The sequence below is a fragment of the Apostichopus japonicus genome, chromosome 17 (genome assembly GCF_037975245.1).
Source record: "Apostichopus japonicus isolate 1M-3 chromosome 17, ASM3797524v1, whole genome shotgun sequence".
NCBI lineage: Eukaryota > Metazoa > Echinodermata > Holothuroidea > Aspidochirotida > Stichopodidae > Apostichopus > Apostichopus japonicus.
This window is the reverse complement of record NC_092577.1, coordinates 24,452,844-24,476,988: the sequence shown is the minus strand read 5'-3', so window position 1 is coordinate 24,476,988 and position 24,145 is coordinate 24,452,844. Positions and strand designations below refer to the sequence as shown.

The 24,145-nt window shown below is 38.1% G+C and overlaps 1 long non-coding RNA gene across 1 annotated transcript; it reads right to left on the bottom strand.

Annotated features, from left to right (window-relative positions):
• Nucleotides 1–1,959: 1,959 nt before the first annotated feature.
• LOC139984974 (uncharacterized) lies at nt 1,960–6,937 on the bottom strand. Its single transcript, XR_011799247.1, has 4 exons — nt 5,782–6,937; nt 5,287–5,353; nt 4,166–4,334; nt 1,960–3,400 (listed from the first exon to the last, which is right to left on the bottom strand). It is a non-coding gene; the product is annotated as an uncharacterized lncRNA (long non-coding RNA).
• Nucleotides 6,938–24,145: the final 17,208 nt, after the last annotated feature.

Sequence of the window (24,145 nt, the reverse complement as noted above, 5' to 3'; positions counted from 1 at the left end):
TGCCACTCTTAATTTTCCGTGAAATATGCAGTCTTTGTGGGTTAACATTATTAAATTTTATATATATTTTACCATATTAGTTACGGCAATCGGCATCCTATCCCCTTGAGATGCATTTCACGTCCAAGCCCGTAACCTCGACCTATTTATCACCGCAACTCAACCATCGCCCCCCCCCTTCTTAAAGAATAACTTATTGGGAATAGTTTCTCATAGACACTATTGACACATGGGGAGCGTAGCCAGAGAATTTTCATGCACGTTGTGCATATGGCGGAAGTGATATATGGGAGGGGGTTCCCCTCCACTACCAGTTGAGCTGAAAACAAAAATTGAGGGGATTCTGAATGCACGTCTGAGCCCAAAATAACAACAAACTTCCCTGACGGCTTATGTCATTTATATATTTATTCAGTTTTTCATCTTTGGGTCATGAGGTGGGTATACATACCCATGGTGTACCTATGCGTACAGAATTTTTTTGGATATACCATATTTGCCCGCGGGAACGCATACGTTATATTGGACTGAATTGCGCGATATTTCCCAAATGATCAGCCAGAGAGAGTGGATACTGCCTACCATTTGACCAATTCGGGAGGGCGTGTCAGTCTTGGTGGGTGGGGAGCTGTATGACACACCTTGGTGCAAAGAATGTAGAGTAAATACTGTAAATGTACTGTAAATACTGTACTATATGTGCGCGGAGCGCGCGAAACTTTTCCCCGTGTTCCCTCTCTTATATTAGTGCATTGGTTAATGTGGCATTTTCAAGTGGAAGAGAGTAGTTTGCTCAAAACCTTCTTTGGTCAATTTGGCATATTCATTATTATTATCATTATTATTATGATTATTGTAATATTTTCATTGTGGTACCAAAACCAGGGTGTCTGCTGACCAACATGGTACAATAATAGGGGGTGCGATCCCCCCTAGGGTGATAGGGGGGTTATTTTGAGAAACAATTGAAAAAATACAATATTTAACATTAGAGTATAGGGAGGACACCCACTTATGGACCTTGCAGGCCTTACCACGCACAGGAGCCAGGCCCTTTTGGGCCCATTTTGACAGGGTACCCCCACTACACTGTTAAAAAAAATTCTGTTAAAATACAGAATTTCTCTGGCAGCAGAGTTTCCAGGAAATGTCTGTTATTTCCAACTGCAGATAATCTATGTAAAATAAACAGTCTAAAACTGTTATTAATACAGTTTATTTCTTTCATTATAACAGTTTTTGTCCGTAAACTTACTGTACGACGACCGTTATTTTACACCATATTCTATGTAAAATAAACAGTCTGAAACTGTTATTTAGACAGTTTTTCCCCCCAATTATAACAGTTTCTGTCCGTAAAATTACTGTACGTCAACCGTTATTTTACACCATATTCTATGTAAAATAAACAGTCTGAAACTGTTATTTACACAGTTTTTCCCCCAATTATAACAGTTTCTGTCCGTAAAATCACTGTACGTCAACCGTTATTTTACACCATATCTTATGTAAAATAAACAGTCTAAAACTGTTATTATACAGTTTTTATTTTGCATTATAAAAGTCTTTGTCCGTAAAATTACTGTACGACGACCGTAATTTTACACTGAATTCTATGTTAAATACACAGTATGAGAGCGTAATTCATACAGTTTTTCTTTGCATTATAAAAGTTTTCATCCGTAAATTACTATATGATGGCCGTTATTTTACACTACATTCTATGTAAAATAGACAGTCTGAAATGCTTATTTACACAGTTTTTCTTGAAATACAGTATGTCTTTTTCTCTGTAAAATAACTGTATTGTGACTTTTAATTTACTGTTTCTTTTAGGTAAAGTCTAGTCTTTAATGTTATCTATAGTTTTTTTCCTTGCAATAAATAGGTCTTTGTCTGTAAAATTGGCTTTCAGATGGAATTACTATTATCAGTGAGATTATAAAATAAAAAAACAACTTATTGTTCTCTGAAACTTTTATTTACAACGTTAAAACTTGTTGAAACATATTTTTGAACGTCAAAACCTTAAAAGTAATATATAAGACTGAACATCATAAGGCAATCTCTTATTGATGGCTGGGTATTTGCTGGGTGCCCCAGCCTTTCTTTTGGAAAAGGTTTTGTTATACAGACGATACTTTCATTGTTTGGAAATATACTGATAAGTCTGTATGTGGCCATATTTGTCTCTTCGGCCACTTCAGGAAATCCTGGATCAGCCACTGAAAGTTTTCACAATTGACTGATCATAAAACACTAAGCTTTGACACCTGCTAGTTCCTTGCCCTTTCATTGCTCTACAACAAAGTTCACTCAAGGTCACTGTATTATGTAACCACAGAAACTTAGGTGTCTTCACTATTCTTCACTTAACTTTATTACAACTATGTTCATTTCATGTATTTTTAAATGTTCTAGCAGTATTAAATATATCGCTCATATACCATATTCACTTTAATGGGCATATCAATGTTCACAGAAAATTGATACCTGTAACTGTGGTACCTCCTCTATTGCTGATATAGGATTGTATACTTTTTCTAATTTTCGTGACCTTCTTTAGCCCTTAAAGTTCAAAGTGGAAGTTAAAGACAAGGATATGTTACAATAGGTAAGAATAAAGATTAACTAATCTGTTAACCAAAGATATTGTAAATCATCTGATCAAAAGATATATAAACAATGATTTGACCTTTGTACCCGTAAATGATTAAAAAAAGTTGTCCTTATATTCCTGTGCTTCTGCTTGAGTGGAAGGAGCAGTTTTATGAAAAGATTTCATGTTAAAATTTAGCATAGAGATTTTATATTTTGACAACAAAATATAATTTAGATATCAAGCTTATAGCATTAACAAAATGAACAGAATGACTTGACATCTGAAACTATTATGAATTCAAAACTTTTCTAACATTTGTGAACCTGCTTGGAAGAGTTTCAGAGTTTATGGAGTTATTGGAAAGGTGTCATAATAGCACCAAATAATAGTCTTTAAAAAGTTTGTCAACAAGTAAAACCTTGTAAATATCCACCAACAAAGTAAAACACAATAGTTTGAACTCTGTATAAATGTTTAACTGTTCATTTGTAAATGAGACTTCTCTGTAGCTGGAGAGTCTATGGTTCCAGTTAAGGAGGCTCAAGAGGCTCGCTAACATTTTCTCAACTAGGAACACCTTAAATCAACTAAGTGACCTAGATTTATAATTCAACGTTACCAAATTGTCAGACTAATGTGACGAATCATGGGAAGTGCCTGAAAAGCATTTAGACTGTCCAATCTGACTCAAATTCCTTCAGGTTTCCAACCAAAGCCAAAATTTTGGGGTTGACAGGATAGCTCTTCTTGGATTTGGGGGTCTTTCTTCCCTTTTCTGGATTCAATCCAACAAAGCAGCTGCAAAGAGGAGCAAAAATTAGAACTGTGAAATCATAAAGTTCAAATAAGTTAGCAATTATTAAACCATTTAACAATTAATTTCCTTTGGTCTCAAATTTACACTACAGTATGACATACATGATAGTAAGATATGGTCAAAATATGATGTGACACAACTCAGTTTCCAATTGTATGTGTGCTCACTGGTGTTGATAGAAGCAATTGAGCTGGATACCTGTCTTAATTTACAAGCCTTTGGAATTCAACAGTTTTCTAGGAAATCATGATCTGAAAAGAAGAGCTAATTTGTGAATCCTCTTTTAATTTCAATTTTGTTCAGTTTAAGCTGATACCCTATAGTTGTAACAAATTGTGAAGGTGTTCTCAGTAATTAACCAAACTCATACATTCCCACCCTTCTCCAAAATAATAAAACATGCCATTCAACTATTTACACTAACTTTCCATTGGTGAAAATTATGTAAAGGTCATCAATGTTTACAAAAGGTTACCAAAGCTGCTGTTATTCTTGGACCACAACAAATAGTACAAAATAAGTAAATCAGCTGTAACTGAGAACAGAGTATGGTTTATTTCAATGATCTGCCCACGAGTTGAGTTAACTGCAATTTGTTGATTTTTTTCTATATTGGTACCTTTATGATTGGCTGATCTTTTGAAGGCGGCTAATAATATGCATACACTCTTACATTCCATGTCAAGGGAATGTCCACACAAAATAACAATGGTTAACTATTACTAGGGTACTTTCAGCCTACTCACCGCTGGATAAACTCCATTAAAGTTGCACCTTCAGATGGATACTCAATGTTTAAGATGAAAAACATTGCAAACAGCATGATCATTGCACTTTCAAAAGTTTGAATGTGGTCATTAACAATAACCATATCTACTGCCAACATAAACTTTCTTCCAGTGTACATGTTTGGACCTGCAAAAAATAAATATCAATTAGAACTATTAAGAGAATGTTCATTTAAAGTTAATGCCACTGCTATGACTACCACTACTTTACCGTTGCAGCGTGAATATACTCCAACTCGCGTGCACTAATGGGTCATTATTTTTTATTCAATATTATTTTTACCGGTATTCAAGGTTTGTTTCGGATGTATTTCGATATATTCGTTGATGGCAGATTTCAATATTGTCGGTGTGGATATGAAAGAAAAAACGGTTTATCTGATATATCGATTTACTGAGGCACCCTAGATCAGCAACACAAAAATGACATTGAAAATGTTGCAATGGTCAACCAAAATGTTTTTACCACATATGAAGTCAAAAATGGGCTATAGTTCTTGAGTTTCATGTTACATGCTGAGCATCAAATGCACACATGCATGCTGAATTGATGCTGTAACAGAGTTTTCCCAGTTAAATCTCAGATTGACCCATGACTTTGTCTTCCACAGGTGACAGTGCACTATGAGGTGTCATTGACACACTTGCCAACATATAACTTCCTAGGTTTCTCTAATCAAAGATTCTCAAATTTTGACCACTGTTGATTCAAGTGACCACACCTACATACCACATGAGATCTGTCCAAGATTCCCTTCTTGAGATATCATGTTTACAAAGTATTCACAGTTTCACCTCTGTTGACCCCAAATGATCTTTGACCTTTGCCAAAAACAATAGGCTTCTTGTACTCTATCGGGTACACCCACATGCCAACTATGAAATCTATCTAAGCTTCCTTTCATGAGAAATTGTGTTTACAAGGTAGGCATCAGTAAAATACATACACATGCACAAATACTCACCATCACAAATTTCAAAGGTTACAACTATCATCCAAACCAAAAAGGGGAAAAAGAGCAGTGTATATGTACTGGAGGAAATGCATATTAGAGCAAAATCCTCCAAATGCTTCTCACCTTGAATAATGATGCATGGGGATGTTGACTTCAGATCCTTAGTAATATTCTACACAGTACTGGTTTCCTGTACATAATGTAAATGTAGGAACATTAAAATTGTTTGGAATACTTATCTTATTATGTGGGACAAAACATTCAAGATGCCATCTGGGAAAACAGTAGTATCTTCCAAAGCATAACATAAAATAAATGAAACTGAGGGACAATATGCATCCCTGAAATCAAAATGATGACAATGGGGAAGATCTTAATCAACTGATGGCATATGATGTACTGAACTTTGGACTTCAGAGTCCCAATACACAACAATTACAACTGACCTACAAACAGTGAACATCGCAGAGGAAAATCGTTATAAAGTCAATCAACTTGACTAATACATCTACATAACTGTAAGTGTAAGAACAACAAACCAGAGAAAAACACAGACAAATAGTGCTATTCTGAGACTGTTCACAAGCTTAATGATTTATAAAGGTAGCTTCTTCTTACCTTTGCAAGGTAGAAAAGATCGTCCCATTTATCTCCAAGGTGATTGCAGAGGAGGAGAATAAGTCCTGGAACATCAGGGGAATGATCACCACTTTCCTTCTTAGCACTCTCCCATCAGCTATTATATTTTGCACCTCCTTCTTCTTCTTTGCTGACACTTGCAGAAACTTCTGAATTCAACTGATTTCAGTTTGATGCCCACTAAGTCTTCAAAATATCCCATCATCCCAACCTCCTCAAACAAGAAAGGATATTCATCAAGGAGAGCACATACAGGAACTTGCTGACTGTTTATCTTGGCACGGATGGTTGGAAATACATTTTTCATGAGGAAAACAAGCTCATTGTCATCCCATATGTTAAGTTCATGCATCACCTTTAAGTCATCTGTCTTTTTTCTCTGCGTGTCTCGATCCTCCCCTTCAGGTAGGTCCTCTGGTTGCCAGTTTTTGCAGCCATATGAGGTGCTGAGTTTACGCTCTTTGTTAGTGCTTCATTCTGTTCACCCTCTACAAACAGAGGGTAACCAACATTTAGGTGAAATTTGCCTCTATTGAGATTGCTCATACGGTTTTCCAACTGTGTAAGAAGGGATGCATATCCACTACCAACAACAAGTCCTTCAATGTCATCTTTAAAGGGTTCTGGAAACTCACGAACGATCTTCTGTGCAATAATAGAAAGGTGCTTTCGTCCTGGACTTGACTCAACTTTCATTATATATGTCATTGCATAATATTCTGATCATTTCACGCCGTTCTTTGGGAGTGGGTCTCTGTTTCTTCTGGAGTGATTTTGTGAGGCTTTTAGGCATTTTATCCCAATCAACTTTAAATGACTCTGCCCAATCTGCAATTACCGCTGCTGGACTTGATCCTGCTGAACTGGGCACCCAGCTGCATCCTGGTGAACTGGCCACAGAGTCGGGTTCAGATGATTGTGAAGATTCTGATCCAAGCAACTTTTCTTTAAGAATGAAAATATGTCACATCAATGAAAGTAGATGATATGAAATGAATAAACAACCTTGATAAATTATTTCCTGACAACAGACATATATTGCATTAAGGTACTAGTTTTTTGGACACTCACAGAACATCAGCATTTACACAATAAACAGGGGCAGCACTCAAGCTCTCAATCTATCGAATCAAGCATATCTTCAATTGGCAACAGGGGCATTCTCTGACACGTCTGTTTCGGTTAAGCCGCTGCTTGTTTGTTGATGTACAGGTAGGGGCCCCTCAGAATGTAGGTGTTTTTTGTAAGTCACCTACAGCTCACCAGATGAAGATTATGAAGATTATCTATTAACTTAGATTGCATTTGGGTCCAAACATGAAAATATTTTTTTTATCATTTTTTTTTGGCATGGATAAAAACCACACTAAAAAACACTTGCCCCTCAAAACGCTGGTCAACAATTTTGCTTATAATTTTCCAGGAACGTCATGAATTAAAAACAAATTTTGACTGGTTCACTCATTTTAAACTCTCTAAGAGTTATTTAAAAATTGATTGTGTTTCTTGTATTTTTTCCCACTGAGGTTCCCAAAATGCTGGTGTATTGCCCCTCAGAATGCTGATTTTCCCTAATGAAAAATACAAAACATGACACCTCCTTTCCAAAATTTTTTTTTGTTTTCCCATTCCTTGGCATATTGACAGTCAACAAATGGAAAAATATTCCCCACTTAAGTAATAAAAGAGCAAAAGTAACCAACAAACATCCTAAAGACAATTAACAATACTTTGGATTTCTTCTAACTCAACTATCTACACTTGTACATATGGCTCCTGACATTGCTGTCAAGAACATTCCAAATCTTCTTATATCAACAACTGAACCTGGTTCTCAAGCACATGAATCCCTGTTGTCAGTGTACAAGTTATTAGATCGACACTTAGCAGCACAGAAGGTAGCAAGACCAGTTGTCATTGTTTCTGATGGCCACAGTTCCAGATTTGATATTGAGGTGTTGAGGTTCTTGAGAGCAAAAGAAATGCATCTTTTCATCACTCCACCTGATACCACTGGAGTCACACAATTACATGACCAAATCAATCAAAATTTGCACTGTGAATACCATAACAGCAAGGGAGAACTCTTTTCTGCGGAATGCACAGTCAACAGGGATGGTTTCATGAAGAAATTGGCAGATGTTGAAATAAAAACAAACTTGAAATAATAAAAAATGCAGCAAAACGTGTTGGTGTAACCATGGAGCTATATATCCCAGGTTTATAGCTCCATGGTGTAACTAACCATGGCCTGGGTGTTGAATGGATGCAAAAGGACAAATTTGTTCCAGCATCATCTGTTATTCAAGATGAAACTGATGAAACGGCAGGACCTTCATCATCAACTTCCAACACATCAATGGTTGAGTCGCCAGTTGGCATCAAGAAGTACACCAAGCAGTACTATACACAAAAACTGGAGAACTCATTAGAAACCATCCAGAAGCTTGAAAATTCATTCAAGAGTACGCCATTGGAGGAGATTGATGGACTACTGACAATTAAGAAAGTGAAGCCAAAACCAAAGGTAGACAAGTAACATAAGGGTAACTCAAGTCCATGGATCCATGGAAGGACAACAAATATAAGAATCAGTGGAGTTATTGAATAAAGAGAACGAAGCAAGGGACAAAGCCAGACAAGACAATAAGCTGAAGAAACAGTGTAATCTAGAGACATTTTTGAAGTGCAAGTCACATTGTGTTTGCTTGAAACCAGATGGCAAGTGTGAGGCAGAGAAGTTGAAACGGGGTACACCCCTCAGTCCGACAAGTTTGCAGTCCGACAAGTTTGCAGTCCGACAAGTTTTCAGTCCGAAAATAAAATACACGTTTTCAGTCCGAAAATGAAATACACGTTTTCAGTCCGAAAATAAAATATACGTTTTCAGTCCGAAAATGGAATACACGTTTTCAGTCCGAAAATAAAATACACGTTTTCAGTCCGAAAATGTTTTCAGTTGGGGAATGAAAGCAGTTTTAATGCCATAATATCCCCAATAAACTGTGACAGCCCGAACTGATAGTAAATAAATCGATTGAATCTTTCGTATTTACTCATAATTGACAAATAAGGAGGTAAGTTTTAGAAAATATATTGGAATTTTCGGTCCCCTGGGACCTTCGTCAGCATTATTGGCAGTCGACTGAAAAGTACAAAATGTAACACAGTGAAAGTATGACGCTAGGTTTAAAGTGTAAATTGCATTGATGGAATTAGAACCAAACAAACCATGACTATACAGGAAGCTGATTAAGGAGCGAAGAACGGATTACATATGTTTGTAGAACTGATAGTTGTTAAGGGGTCCCAAGTCTTTGTTGAGGCCGGTGATGTGAGACTTAATACAAAAGATTCAATCGATTCTTTTACTATCAGTTCGGACTGTCACCGTTTATTGGTGATATTATGGCATTAAAACTGCTTTCATTCCCTAACTGAAAACGTTTTTCTCATTTTCGGACTGAAAACGTGTATTTCATTTTCGGACTGAAAACGTGTAGTTTATTTTCGGACTGAAAACGTGTCGGACTGAAAACTCGTTTTTTCGGACTGAGAACGTGTATTTTATTTTCGGACTGAAAACGTGTCGGACTGAAAACTCGTTTATTCGGACTAAAAACGTGTATTTTATTTTCGGACTGAAAACGTGTCGGACTGACAACGTGTACCCGTTGAAACTGTGTCCCAAATGCTTAAATGTGCTGGCTTCCCAATTATATGCAGTAAAGCTGCATGTAAAGATGAAAATGGAGTCAAGCCTGATATGATTTTGCCTGCTTGCACACAAGGGAAGCGTGTGCGTCGGCGACTTCTTGTTGATGACTCATCTGTTGAAGAGATGTCTGTAGATGATATTGAGGTTGAAGGTGCAGAAGAGGTTGAGGTTGATGGTGCAGATGACGTTGAGGTTGAAGGTGTAGATGCTGTCGAGGTTGAAGGTGTAGATGTGATGGGGTTAAGAAGGTTGGATATGAAGGATGTGAAAGTGTCGATGTGGGTTTAGAAGAAGTGTATGATTGGTAAAGTTCTACAAAAGGTGGGAGATGAAGTCTGTGTGAGATGTTTAGAGAAGCCATTTGGAGTAGATTAGGGTATGACACAGGAAATGGAAAAAGAGTCTGCTCCCATATTTTATGGTGAAGTGTATGAAGCAGAAGTGCAACCAGGGATGGTGAAATGTGGTAGAATGTAGAAATACATTTATCAATAAACATGTGTATGTGAAATGAAAAGTTGATTAGTTTTATAGTTTAGTTATTACCCTACAGTATACAAGTTTGTCTTTTCTGATGATGCTTTATTTGTTTAATTAAAGTTTCAAATGATAAAGTTGTTTATTACCTGTTAAATATAAATCATTACAGTTAAAAACAGATTGTTCTTTCTTCAGCTACATGAAACTGTTACATGTGAATGTAGGTTCTTTAAAGTGTAATTAATATTCGTTTATACTATATGTGTGTGGTACTGTATTTTGCGCCAACCCATAAGCACCCACCCAGTTGAACTGACCCACAATGTTAAAAATCTTGAAGGTAGCAAAACTTACATCCAAATGAGGTCTTCATTTATATAGTAGTCATTTTGGCAGTATGTTGTGAATTGTACATATCTTAGTAAATGTAATGGACATAAAATTGAGGGAATACTGTAGAAGGCAATAGTAAATATTTCTCAGAACATTTAAAAAAAATATGAGAGCAACTTATTTAACGTAGTTAAATTACAAAATATGTGAGGTAAGTGTTTATTTTTGGTGTTGTTAGTGTAAAATTATATGTTTCATGTAAAAATACAGTTTTGATATTACCCTGTAATGGATTTATTAATTTTTCATATTTGTTTTTATTGACCCTCAAAACGCTGGTTTAATGCCCCTCAAAATGCTGATTCTGATCAAGTAATGATGTTTTCAAAAATATCAAGTTACGTACAAAGTGCTATATTTCACTGATCATCATTCTACAAACAGGTAATTTTGCAATGTAAATTACCCCCTAGTTTTCCGTTTTTGATGCAGTGCCAAGAAGCTACACTTCAATTAATAGCAAATTTTAGATGCACGGTAAGCAAATAGATGATTGTACCCATATATTTTTTTGGAAACTATAAAATAATTTTTGAGTTGTTGGCAATTTTAAATTCATCATACATATATCCTATCTAAAAAGTATAATAAAAAGTTCATGACAGGTTCAGTTTTTTTTCTAGCCAATAATATTTGTTCACCTACATTTTGAGGGGCACCAGCATTCTGAGGGGCCCCTACCTGTAGGCAATGGCTTTGTACACATGTACACACCGTACCGTATGCCATATGGACCTTGTGCATAAGCATCGGACAAGGCGTGCTTCATAGTTTGTTAAGTTGTCGAGGTGTATTCTTATACAGTATGGAAAGCAAGCCATTTCCACAGTTCTCTGCATCTTTCAATCAGTATAGCCAAAGTGTGAAATTATTGGGGCAATTTTTGTTGATTATTGGTATACAAGTGTTTTTGGGGCAAAGTAACACTCATACATATCAAATTGTTGCGTCAATGGCATTATTTGGTCACTGCAGACATTTTCGTAGTGCCCGCTTATTTGGACCCCAAAGTGGGGGCCAAGTATGATCCCAGAGTAGAGGTACTGTACCCCATACTAACCCATAGTGGTTGTTTTTCAAGGTGACCTTTAGCCTTGTCATACTCTCATATGAACTTCAACATACTCTACAAACAACATAGAACGTACGTTCTATGTTTAATTTGAATTGAAAAGAAGGGTTTCCTCTTTTCTTGTTGATAAATATTTTAGTTTGGGTATGTGGTGTATCATTTCATTAGTTTGACCTAGTGTTTTCTATTTGCTCACTACTTGAAAACTGCTTTAAAAAAAATTCAAATCTAATGTATAATACTAATAATTAACCCAGAAAATTTTCTTTAGAGAATTACAAAAATGCTAATGATGTACTATGAGACCAGTTTCCTTATTCAATTTGTGGTACCAGCAACTGTCTTAGACAATAAGAGAAACTTCTGTGTATCACATGTACTTACTATTTAGAAATTTTTCCATCTCCTCTTGTAACTTACTTCTTAACCTCCCCTTTCACCTCTCCATTCCTCAAAAAAACCACCTAAGCGGTTACCTGATAAATTTACAAATGCAGGTTTATTGTTTGCATCGCATCCTTGAAATTTAAACTGTACCAACATTATATTCAAATCTGCATATGTGAACCAATGTTTTTGTTTAATCCAGTATTGAATAAACATGGCTACATCGTAATCAACAACTCCTTCAAACAAGTCATGTCCCAGGCATGATGGCAAACCAGGTGCACACACATGAAAATACCTCAAAGAATTAAAACATGAATTAAATTTAATTCCTTGATGATGATTTTCTTCATGATCTTCAAGGTGTGCAATGCAAGAATCATACTCCTCCTTGGTTCTAGGCTTCCCAACAGCATATGGTGCATTACATTTGAAGTCATGTGAAGTTATTAAACAGTAGCGGCACATGTTAGTTCCTGAAAAACTCTCAATGAAACCCCCAATACAATGGGAACCTAAATTATCCCCTAATATACAAGACAGCGCACCTTTCCAGACCACCCCGTCACTTGTTTCTATTCCAACTTCCTCTAATGTTTTCAAATCATTTATCACTCTCTCAAAAACCTTCTGCTGCCCAAAGACCTTAAAATCAACTTCTTTACAAAAAACACAAGCTGCATTGCATCAACAACAGATCTGTACTCAGGTTGGGTGTTTCCAAGTGTAAAGTACATTGCTAGTATTTTGTGTTTTATTCTTGCCGACCCAAGTGGGTTTACAATTTCAAATGAGTCTTCATAGAGAATGATGGACAAGGATCTTTCACAACTTTGAAACAAACTATTTTTTTTTAAAAACTGTACCATCCACTATGTCAGTAAGAACAGATGAGTCTTCACTGTGATGCCTACTTTGACAAAATCATCCGAAAGGAGCAATTGAATGCTCTCCTTGATTGGAATGTAATGATAGTAATGCATTTTTTGTGCTGAATCTCTCCCTAGTGATATTGCAATTGGAGCAACAAACTTGAATGCTGATTTATAGTAAATTACTCTTTTCTACAGTGCTGCGTTCTGAGTTTTCCTTTACAACTACTGTATCAATAGCAATCCATGCATCTATCTCATTCATATAATCGGCTACACATTTGATACGTTCTTCTGCTAAACCCTCATCTCTCAATTTTTGACATAAACTGTGAATAGTTTGAAGCTCCTCAACAATCATTTGAATTGTTTGTGATGGAACAAGTTGTTTTGCCTGAAGTTTCAGAAGAAACAAGGCAAAATTTTGTTGGAATTGAAGCCTAGACTGACCTGTTTCTTGCACCCTACCTTGGCAATTGTTACTGTTTTCGAAATCACAGCTTATGTCATTTTCAATGACAAATCTATCAGTCTCTGTAGACACATCAAAGCAGTTAGTGTCTAGAGGTATATCTTGATCCAAAGAGCAATGATCACGAGTAGAAAGTTTGTATTTATCCAAAATGTTTACAGCTCCCCAGTTTCTGTGACAACGTGACAAATGTGCTGTAAATGAACTGGTTTTTGAAAAATCTCTTTTGCACTTCTTATATGGTCAAGATACAACTTGTTCTTTTCTTATATGTGCTTTTAAGTGTGCCAAATATGAGGACAGATCTGTGAGTTCTTTTTGACAGATTTCATACATACAAATCAATGACAGGTTAACTGACTGAAGTTTTGCTGCAACTGCTGTTTGCTTTTGAAGATGGCGGTGATACCTAGTCACATGAATCTTCATTGCAGCAAAAGTTGATAGGGTATAGCCACGGGTAGCCAAGTTTTCCGGGAAAGCCAACGGCAGCCGCCCAGAATGTATCAAAAGAATTCCCGCCTGTGCGCGAGACGTCATAGCTGTTACAGACACGTTGACGCCAATAATCGAGCTAGACCGGCTGGGTCGAATGGGAGGAGGGGTTGAAGGGGGGGGGCGGTTCAGATGAATGAAATGACATTTGCTGTACTAGACATATTGAACAACATTTTGATACGTTCGGTGACCCATTTAGCTATAAATAGCTGCATGTGTGTGACCCAGTGATCGTACATTGAGCACACGGAATTGTCATCGGTTCATGTTTTACTGACAATACAAGTTAACATAAAACAACAATAAATTAGACCACATCTTGAAGGCTGGGCATTGTATTCTTGGCAGCTCACAGCAGTAATTGTTTTGATAGGATTTCGGAAGTTGTATACTCCTTAAACAAACGGTAAACCAATTGGAACAGTACCATCTATTGTAAAATTATGTTTTCATTAGTTAACACGTTAGGCATTTACAAATAATTCGTTTCTAAAACTCTAAATGGTTAGATTTCACATATTTGACCTACAGACCCTTCAAAGTTACCTTTTACATTGGTTTCGTTCGCTGGACAATTAAGGGTCATTGATGAGCCTCACGGGGGTGGGGGTTGTTGCTCAAATGTAACACTAAGGCAGAAAACGACTGTAGGGACAAAGTTAACTGGTAATTGTGGGTTGGATCATGGAGCTATCGGTAATAGCTTCATGGTTGGATTTCATTCTTTTCTTTGCCAAACGGTAATGTTACTGCACAATGGATTTTGTTGTAGCCTATACCATTGTATATTGGTAACGTGTTCCACCTTCAAGTATATTTTCGTATAACACTCTTCAAATTCCAATTTACATGCATTAGATTGCAAAAAAAAAAAAAAAAATAATTCTGTAAAGTACATGACACATATAACGTCTGTAAAAATCACATAAGTTTACATGTAAATATAAAAAACTGACATATTCTGGAAAATTTTACAGAATTATCCTGTAAATTTTCATTGCAGGAAAAAATACTACAATTTTTTGTAAACCACTTGCTGTAACATAAAACGTCTGTAAAAATCACAGATTTTACATGTAAATATTAAAAACTGACATATTCTGGAAAATTTTACAGGATTTTCCTGTAAATTTTCTTTGGAGGGAAAAATACTACAATTTTGTGTAAACCACTTGCTGTACAGAAAACGTCTGTTAAAATAACAGACGTTTACATGTAAATATAGAAAACCGGCTTTTTCTGTAAAAATCGACAGGAATTAACTGTAAATTTACAGAAATTTTTAACAGTGTAGGGTGTCTGCTGTCCAAAATGGTACAATAATTGGGGGTGCGATTCCTCCCAAGGGTGATAGGGCGGTTATTTTGAGAAAAAAACGAAAAAATACAAAATTTAACATTATAGTATCGGGAGCAAACCCACTTATGGACCTTACAGGCCTTACCACGCACAGGGGCCTGACCCTTTTTGGCCCAATTTACAGGATACCACCACTAGGGTGTCTGCTGTCCAAAGTGGTAACATAATTTGGAGTGCGATCCCCCCTAGGGTGATAGGGGGGTTATTTTGTGAAAAACACCGAAATTAGTCAATAATTTAACATTAGAGTATACGGTGGAAAGCCGCTTTTGGATCTTGCAGGCCTTACACGCACAGGGGCCTGGTCTTTTTGGGCCCATTTTGACAGGGTACCACCACTAGGGTGTCTGCTGTCCAAAATGGTAACATAATTTGGAGTGCGATCCCCCTAGGGTGATAGGGGGGTTATTTTGTGAAAAACACCGAAATTAGTCAATAATTTAACGTTAGAGTATACGGAGGAAAGCCGCTTTTGGACCTTGCAGGCCTTACCACCCACAGGGTCTTGACCCTTTTTGGCCCATTTTGACAGGGTACCCCCACTAGGGTGTCTGCTGTCCAAAATGGTACAATTATTGGGGGTGCGATTCCTCCCAAGGGTGATAGGGGGGCTATTTTGTGAAAACCCCCGAAATAAGTCAATAATTTAACGTTAGAGTGGAGGAAACCCGCTTTTGGACCTTGCAGGCCTTACCACGCACAGGAGCCAGGCCCTTTTGGGCCCATTTTGACAGGGTACCCCCACTAGGGTGTCTGCTGTCCAAAATGGTACAATAATTGGGGGTGCGATTCCTCCCAAGGGTGATAGGGGGGTTGTTTTGTGAAAACCCCCGAAATAAGTCAATAATTTCACGTTAGAGTGGAGGAAACCCGCTTTTGGACCTTGCAGGCCTTACCACGCACAGGGGCCTGGTCTTTTTGGGCCCATTTTGACAGGATACCACCACTAGGGTGTCTGCTGTCCAAAATGGTAACATAATTTGGAGTGCGATCCCCCCTAGGGTGATAGGGGGGTTATTTTGTGAAAAACACCGAAATTAGTCAATAATTTAACATTAGAGTATACGGTGGAAACCCGCTTTTGGACCTTGCAGGCCTTACACGCACAGGGGCCTGGTCTTTTTGGGCCCATTTTGACAGGGTACCACCACTAGGGTGTCTGCTGTCCAAAATGGTAACATAATTTGGAGTGCGATCCCCCCTAGGGTGATAGGGGGGCTATTTTGTGAAAAAACACCGAAATTAGTCAATAATTTAACATTAGAGTATACGGAGGAAAGCCGCTTTTGGACCTTGTAGGCCTTACCACGCACAGGGGCCTGGTCTTTTTGGGCCCATTTTGACAGGGTACCACCACTAGGGTGTCTGCTGTCCAAAATGGTACAATTATTGGGGGTGCGATTCCTCCCAAGGGTGATAGGGGGGCTATTTTGTGAAAACCCCCGAAATAAGTCAATAATTTAACGTTAGAGTGGAGGAAACCCGCTTTTGGACCTTGCAGGCCTTACCACGCACAGGAGCCAGGCCCTTTTGGGCCCATTTTGACAGGGTACCCCCACTAGGGTGTCTGCTGTCCAAAATGGTACAATTATTGGGGGTGCGATTCCTCCCAAGGGTGATAGGGGGGCTATTTTGTGAAAACCCCCGAAATAAGTCAATAATTTAACGTTAGAGTGGAGGAAACCCGCTTTTGGACCTTGCAGGCCTTACCACGCACAGGAGCCAGGCCCTTTTGGGCCCATTTTGACAGGGTACCCCCACTAGGGTGTCTGCTGTTCAAAATGGTACAATAATTGGGGGTGCGATTCCTCCCAAGGGTGATAGGGGGGTTGTTTTGTGAAAACCCCCGAAATAAGTCAATAATTTGACGTTAGAGTATACGGAGGGAACCCGCTTTGGACCTTGCAGGCCTTACCACGCACAGGGGCCTGGTCTTTTTGGGCCCATTTTGACAGGATACCACCACTAGGGTGTCTGCTGTTCAAAATGGTACCATAATTGGGGGTGCGATTCCTCCCAATGGTGATAGGGGGGTTGTTTTGTGAAAACCCCCGAAATGAGTCAATAATTTGACGTTAGAGTATACGGAGGGAACCCGCTTTGGACCTTGCAGGCCTTACCACGCACAGGAGCCAGGCCCTTTTGGGCCCATTTTGACAGGGTACCACCACTAGGGTGTCTGCTGTCCAAAATGGTAACATAATTGGGAGTGCGATCCCCCCTGGGGTTATAGGGGGGGTTATTCCGAGAAAACCGAAAAAATACAAAATTTAACATTAGAGATATAGGAAGGAAACCCGCTTTTGGACCTTGCAGGCCTTACCACGCACAGGAGCCAGGCCCTTTTGAGCCCATGTTGACAGGGTAACACCAATAGGGTATCTGCTGTCCAAAATGGTACAATTATTGGGGGTGCGATTCCTCCCAAGGGTGATAGGGGGGCTATTTTGTGAAAACCCCCGAAATAAGTCAATAATTTAACGTTAGAGTGGAGGAAACCCGCTTTTGGACCTTGCAGGCCTTACCACGCACAGGAGCCAGGCCCTTTTGAGCCCATGTTGACAGGGTAACACCAATAGGGTGTCTGCTGTCCAAAATGGTACAATTATTGGGGGTGCGATTCCTCCCAAGGGTGATAGGGGGCTATTTTGTGAAAACCCCCGAAATAAGTCAATAATTTAACGTTAGAGTGGAGGAAACCCGCTTTTGGACCTTGCAGGCCTTACCACGCACAGGAGCCAGGCCCTTTTGGGCCCATTTTGACAGGGTACCCCCACTAGGGTGTCTGCTGTCCAAAATGGTACAATTATTGGGGGTGCGATTCCTCCCAAGGGTGATAGGGGGGCTATTTTGTGAAAACCCCCGAAATAAGTCAATAATTTAACGTTAGAGTGGAGGAAACCCGCTTTTGGACCTTGCAGGCCTTACCACGCACAGGAGCCAGGCCCTTTTGAGCCCATGTTGACAGGGTAACACCACTAGGGTGTCTGCTGTCCACAATGGTACAATAATTGGGGTGCGATCCCTCCCTGGGATGATAGGGGGGTTATTTTGAGGAAGATAGGCTCCGGGAGCCCGAGTCCGGCGAGAGAGGCCGGAGGAGAGAGAGAGAGAGGAGAAAGAGATATTGCCCCCAAGGTCCCGGCACCGTCCGGATTCTATGACCAAGGGGGGAGGCAAGGCTCAAGGCCAATAAATAGCCCATTTGAAATTCCGACCGGAACGGACAGAATGTCCAGGTCGAGGGGAGTGGTACCCGGCTAGGTACGCACACCGAGATGGGCTCCGGGGGCCCGGGTCCGTCGAGACCTCACAGGGAGTGCGGAACCGAGGTTCCACTCCGGATCCCAGGAGCCGGTCCCGGAGCCGGGAACCGATGAGATCAACAACTGCTGGGCCCCCAGAACGGGGTAGTAAGGGCAAACGCCCAATCCGAAAAGAAAGCCGACCCGAGCGAGGTTCCCACGTCAAACGGAGATATACTTATCCCCAGCCTCAAAGTTAATCCAGCTTCCAAGAGGGGGAAAAGTCTCTTTCATCAGGGGAGTGTTGCCCCCCGGAACTAGCAGCTTGAGCTGCAACGACAGGTTCGAATCAATTGCGGAAAGACACTGCAATCGCTACACCATTTATCACTACACATCCCAAATGTGTGTTTAACGAGTACCAGCAGAAACCAGGACATGACATAGATTTCCTGGGCATTCATGGGTCATATTCTCCTCGCTAATTATACTTCTCTCTCATTATAATTCATCGCCATATGTCTAGGTTTGAAACCTTACTTGTGTTTTCTTGTTTAAAACGCTTGTGGAACCCCCTCCAGAGCATGTCAAAATGCGCAAAACTGAAGCGATTCTAGTACAGTCTCGTAGTACCTTGGCAAACTGCCAGGAAGACAACGTTCTCGAAACTTGGCAAAGTGCCAGGAAAACGAAGCCTTTTTAGTACCTTGGCAAACTGCCAAGAAGATATACCCGCGCTGTATATTTGTTATGAGAGGGGGGGGGGGGCGAGCAGTCACCTGGATTGACACGTGTAAGCTCAACGTTTGCTGCAACGAGCTGTCGACTACGTGAGCGATCCCATGGAATAAGCCTCTCTCTCTACTTTTTGGGTGAATTACCAATACAAACGCGTTAGTAAGTTGGAAAAGGGGTAGGATAAAACCCCAGCGAAGGTACAAGCGCTAACGCGCTCCGAATAATGAATAATGTTCGATGTTCCGACATTTTAAGCACAGTTGCATTTTGTAGCACCTGATAGCCTAGTCGTGACTATGCGCTAGGTGGTTTCAATAGGAAGTTGGAAACTTCTACTGTACTACACTACGAAATTGACACGTCTCGACATGGAGAGATTTGAGGAGTAACGGGTACGTTATCATAACATTCATTACGTGTTTACGTTAAATGTGGGTTAGCTAGGGTTAGCATATTCGACATACTTTTCGGGACATAAATTGGTGTCGTGATGTAACTCGATGCGTACTATCAAGTGATGATCTTAAACTTGTTTCAAGTCGTTTACTCCTGTAATGAGGGCACTTTAAAGTTTTACCTAGGGGTCCGTTTCTGAGACAGGAGGAATAAGCTATCAAGTCCAGACTGTCCATTATTCATTAGGTCCCGACTGTCTACTATTAGGTCCCGAGCGTCCAATTTCAGGTCCAGACTGTCCATTTCTAAGTCCAGACTGTCCATTTCTAGGTCCCGAGTGTCCAAGTGTCTGAACCCAAAATCGTGAAGGAGTGGCAATTGCCCCCCCCCCCTGTTTCCACCCTTGCCTAACTCTATATCGGTGTGCTTGATGTGAAAAACATAGGCCATGCTGAAAGTAAGTCAATTAGTGCCATTTTCGAGTATAGATTCTAAATTACAGCACAGCTTCTAATTATGTTGTAATGTTTAATGCTATAATTTCAAACAAATTTCATACAAAGTATCGTAGTAATCCTATTAACATTGTAGTATAAGTGGCAATGATGACAACACAACCACAAATGTGCTAGACAATATATCCCTTAATAACACCATTGCAATTGATTTGAATAAAACAATGCTCAATAAAATATACCAAATGAAATCATCCCACTAGCATTTTCCTAGCTGATAGCCAACTAGGTGATACTGTATCTTAATATATCTTAGATGCAAGGTGAACAACCCAGATTTGGGATGGTGGCTATATCCCATCATCTCATTTAACAGCTGATTGAGGCCAGCACTAGTTCATAGTTGACCTTAACACCATTTTTATACACTGGAACAGAAATGAAAAGAACACATTTTTTCATTGTTAATTTACAATTTTCAATTTTAATAACAAGCAGAATAATACAATGTCAACCTGAAAGGATTAATTAACTAAAATAACTCAACTGTTAAACAAAGTATAAAAATAGAAATATTGTTCAAGTGAGTGGTACAATTTTGATTGTTACAATTAATATTGACAACAAGATGTACTGTCACTGGACATTTTTTATTGAAAATGTAATATAAATTGATGAATTTCATTGAATCTACATAAATTCAAAACATTTAATTGTTAATTTTAGTGCTTAAATGCATGAATATATATGTACAAATTAAGTGAAAAAAGCAGATGTTAGAGTTATTAAATTTCAATAAAATGTAATATGTGTGATACAACAGTCAATGGTTCAATCATGGTTACAGTTCAGTGGTAGTTAGCTGCAAGGGCAGATCTAGAGAGCATGGTTGAGCTGATCTTCACAGTACTTTTCTGGTGTACTGTGTAATGGGGTATGAAATGCCAGTAAATGACAATACTGCATAAAGTTCATATAAATTGACACTAAGAAGCAATAAAAAAATTGATAAAAAATGCTCCTCACTGGATCTATATACCCTCAAGTTAATAAGCCATTTCTACTCAACAAAATTAATTAAGTACTACTACATTCAAACAAATCTTAAATTTGCACTATCATAAAGTATATAATCAATGCTGAAATGATATTTACGTGACTGAATGAGTTCAAACTTTGTACATAATGAAATGCAAGACTCAAATTTTATATTGACTTTGCCACATTTCCAATAATATTGTAAAATATTGAATTATTCTTTTTCGAAGTGTGGCACACAATTAACATATATAAATCATTAAGCATTGAATTTTATCACATTAAAGTAATGTTTCAGTATTTAAATGCAGGATTCTAGTTTAATTGCATCCCTGTTAAACCTGGCACTGCTAAATTGAACTATGGATGGGGGACCCCAAAATAAACTTCTGGATCCACCCCCTTAGCAAGACTTCATCTGTAGTACATTCTCAATTATTACCATGGATGTCTGGGCTTCATTTTCTCCAGAATCAGTAGAAAAGTCAATTAAAATGTTAATGAAATTACAGTAAATATATTGAGTAGCATATTGCCTTTTCATGAAATTAACTAATTTACTAATGCATAAAATACACATGCATTGACTTTAAAATATGTATCCAACATTGATTGCCTAATCATATTGTGGGACATAGAAATTACTTTTTCCAAGAGTTTGTACAAAACTAACATTACAAAATCTACATGATTTAAAAAACATTGCACTGACATTTGTGATATTCAGCACTCATTTCAGTACTTAAATTTGGTATTTTCAATAATGTGTAAACAGAGAAACAATGAGAAACATCTATAAAAAGAACAGAATACACAATTTGAATTCATTTAACAAGTAGAATAATAATGTGTGATTAACTATAAAAATGTAATCAACTGTTTAACTTTAACTGTTGAAGTTTAAACATACAAATATTGTTATGTGAATGCTATCTTGGTTGTTCGAATTAATATTGACAGCATGGTAAAAGGACTTTTTATTGAAAATGTACAAATCTACAGTATATGCATACAAAGACATTTACAAATATTGAATTTCATTGTTAATTGTAGAGTTTCAATCCATGAATATATGTAAAATTTTTAGTGAAAATGTAGATTGTATAATTATTAACGGTTCAAATTCCTTGTTGCAATGCTATTTCACTGGTAAAGTTAGCTGCTAGGACAGATTCAGAGGTCATGGTCGACCTCCTCCTTACAGTACTTTTCTGGTGTACTGTATGTGGCATAATAGAGTACATGTACATGTATGAAAGTAAATGTCAATACTGCATATAAGTTCATATAAATTAAACCAAAAAAACAATAAAAAGGCAAATTGATCAAAAATATGTTGTTTCATCATCATATGGTATGTTAGTGAGGCATCTCTCTACTCCAAATTCCCACCCCTCTTTTCCAAATGTGATCCAACCCATGAAACCGAAAAAGATCAGTTCGTGATCGATCAGTATTGGTAGAATTAAATTTTTGATAATCAGACACTAATTAAAAATAATGTTGTATCTTATATTTCAGAATAAAATCTTATTATCATGTCATTAATGGCTGGAAGTATTTCTGACAGGTTTTCATTCCTTTTTTATAGTTTTTTATATAAATTGTATTTGTATAGGCCGGCTGCCAATATTGTACTAGTATAACAATGCAGATCCTTGGTTATGCAATCATGCAGCATTAAATGTTTGATTCCTCCAAGCATTTCCAGTATTGACATCAGACTCCTTACAAATAAGTGCAAACTGTATTGAATACTGTAGCTCCCAATTAATGCATGAAAGCTCACTTGGTGCAACCATGCATCATGATGTTATAATTAGGCAATATGCAAGGGTGTGTGATATCCTTAATATTGGAGTGTGAAGATTTTTCTGAATAAATTCGCTGGCAGTAATGAGTAATTGTTTGTTCACATTTTCCAGTATCATCAACTATTACAATGGCAAATCAGTAAGAAGCATTATACTGTTGCGAATTTGTAGTGTTTTCAACATGCTAATTTATCCCATTTGTACCATACTGTGATATAGAATACAACATGGTAATCTTCAAGCTATATATGTCTCATTATTTGTTGCACATTTTGCTCAGCTATTATTTACTACACTACTGTACAGTAGCTGACTTGAAAATATACCTCTTGGTTATATATCACTAACAAATGTACAACACAGGCTATTTAAATGGAAGAGATGGTGTGTATACAATCCAGAATCCAGGCATTGAATTTGAGATTAAGATGTTATCTAGAACAGACCATTCTTTATCACAATTTAGATTCAAATAGGGAACACAATGTCAGTTTACTTTTTTCTCTCAATATGGCTTGTCTGACATCACACTTGGACAAAGAAGAATACAACCCTGGAAACTGGTTAAGTGTAAAGGTCCTAATGCTCCTTTTGTAACTGTGCTTTAAATTTTTTCTGTATAATGTTCCAAACTTTGGATTTGATTTGTGTAATTGACCTATTTTGCAAACAGGCATTGTTTTCTCTTGCATCATGACATGCTTTGTATGCAGGAGGATGCATGGTTTTGATGGCTTTCTTAAGCTGTGGGTCATTCATGACAGCCTTTTCTTCATGTTTACTCCATTTTGTTCTTGAGGATATTACTCTCTTTTTGTACTTTGTATTGACAGTTGTATGAGCCTGGCTATCAGGTATTTCTTGAGTTTCAACTTCATCTATCTCACTTTCATTCTCATCAGACATTTCTCTATCTGACAAGAGTTCTTTATTATCTATTTCAAAATCTGCCAAAGCTTTTCCTTCATACTTATGAATATGGCCCTTTTCAGCAGTAAGTAACAGTTTGCCGACTTTCGCAAGAAATATCACATCTTGTGGAAGGCGGTAGTATTCTTTGTGAACACTAATGTTATGCCCCAAGTGATTAGCCAGTTGTTCTAATTCTGATTCAGAAAGATTCCAAATTTGTGACAAGGTAGCAAGATGCTTCCTCATATTTGTGGCTGTAAGGCGCTCAGGATTTTGAGCCCCACACTGTTGTGCATATTTATGCAGGCAATCATATCCAAGAAGAGGCTGTAGAGACTCCCCTGATGGGCATGCAAAGATGTAAGGGTTTTGGGGATCAACACCAGCAAGTTCCCTAGCGTTGTTCAGTATTTCTATTGAATCTTTCATGTTGGGGGTTAGCATTACTGGAACACCGCGGTCTCGCTTACCCATTGTCATTATTAGGCTTAGCC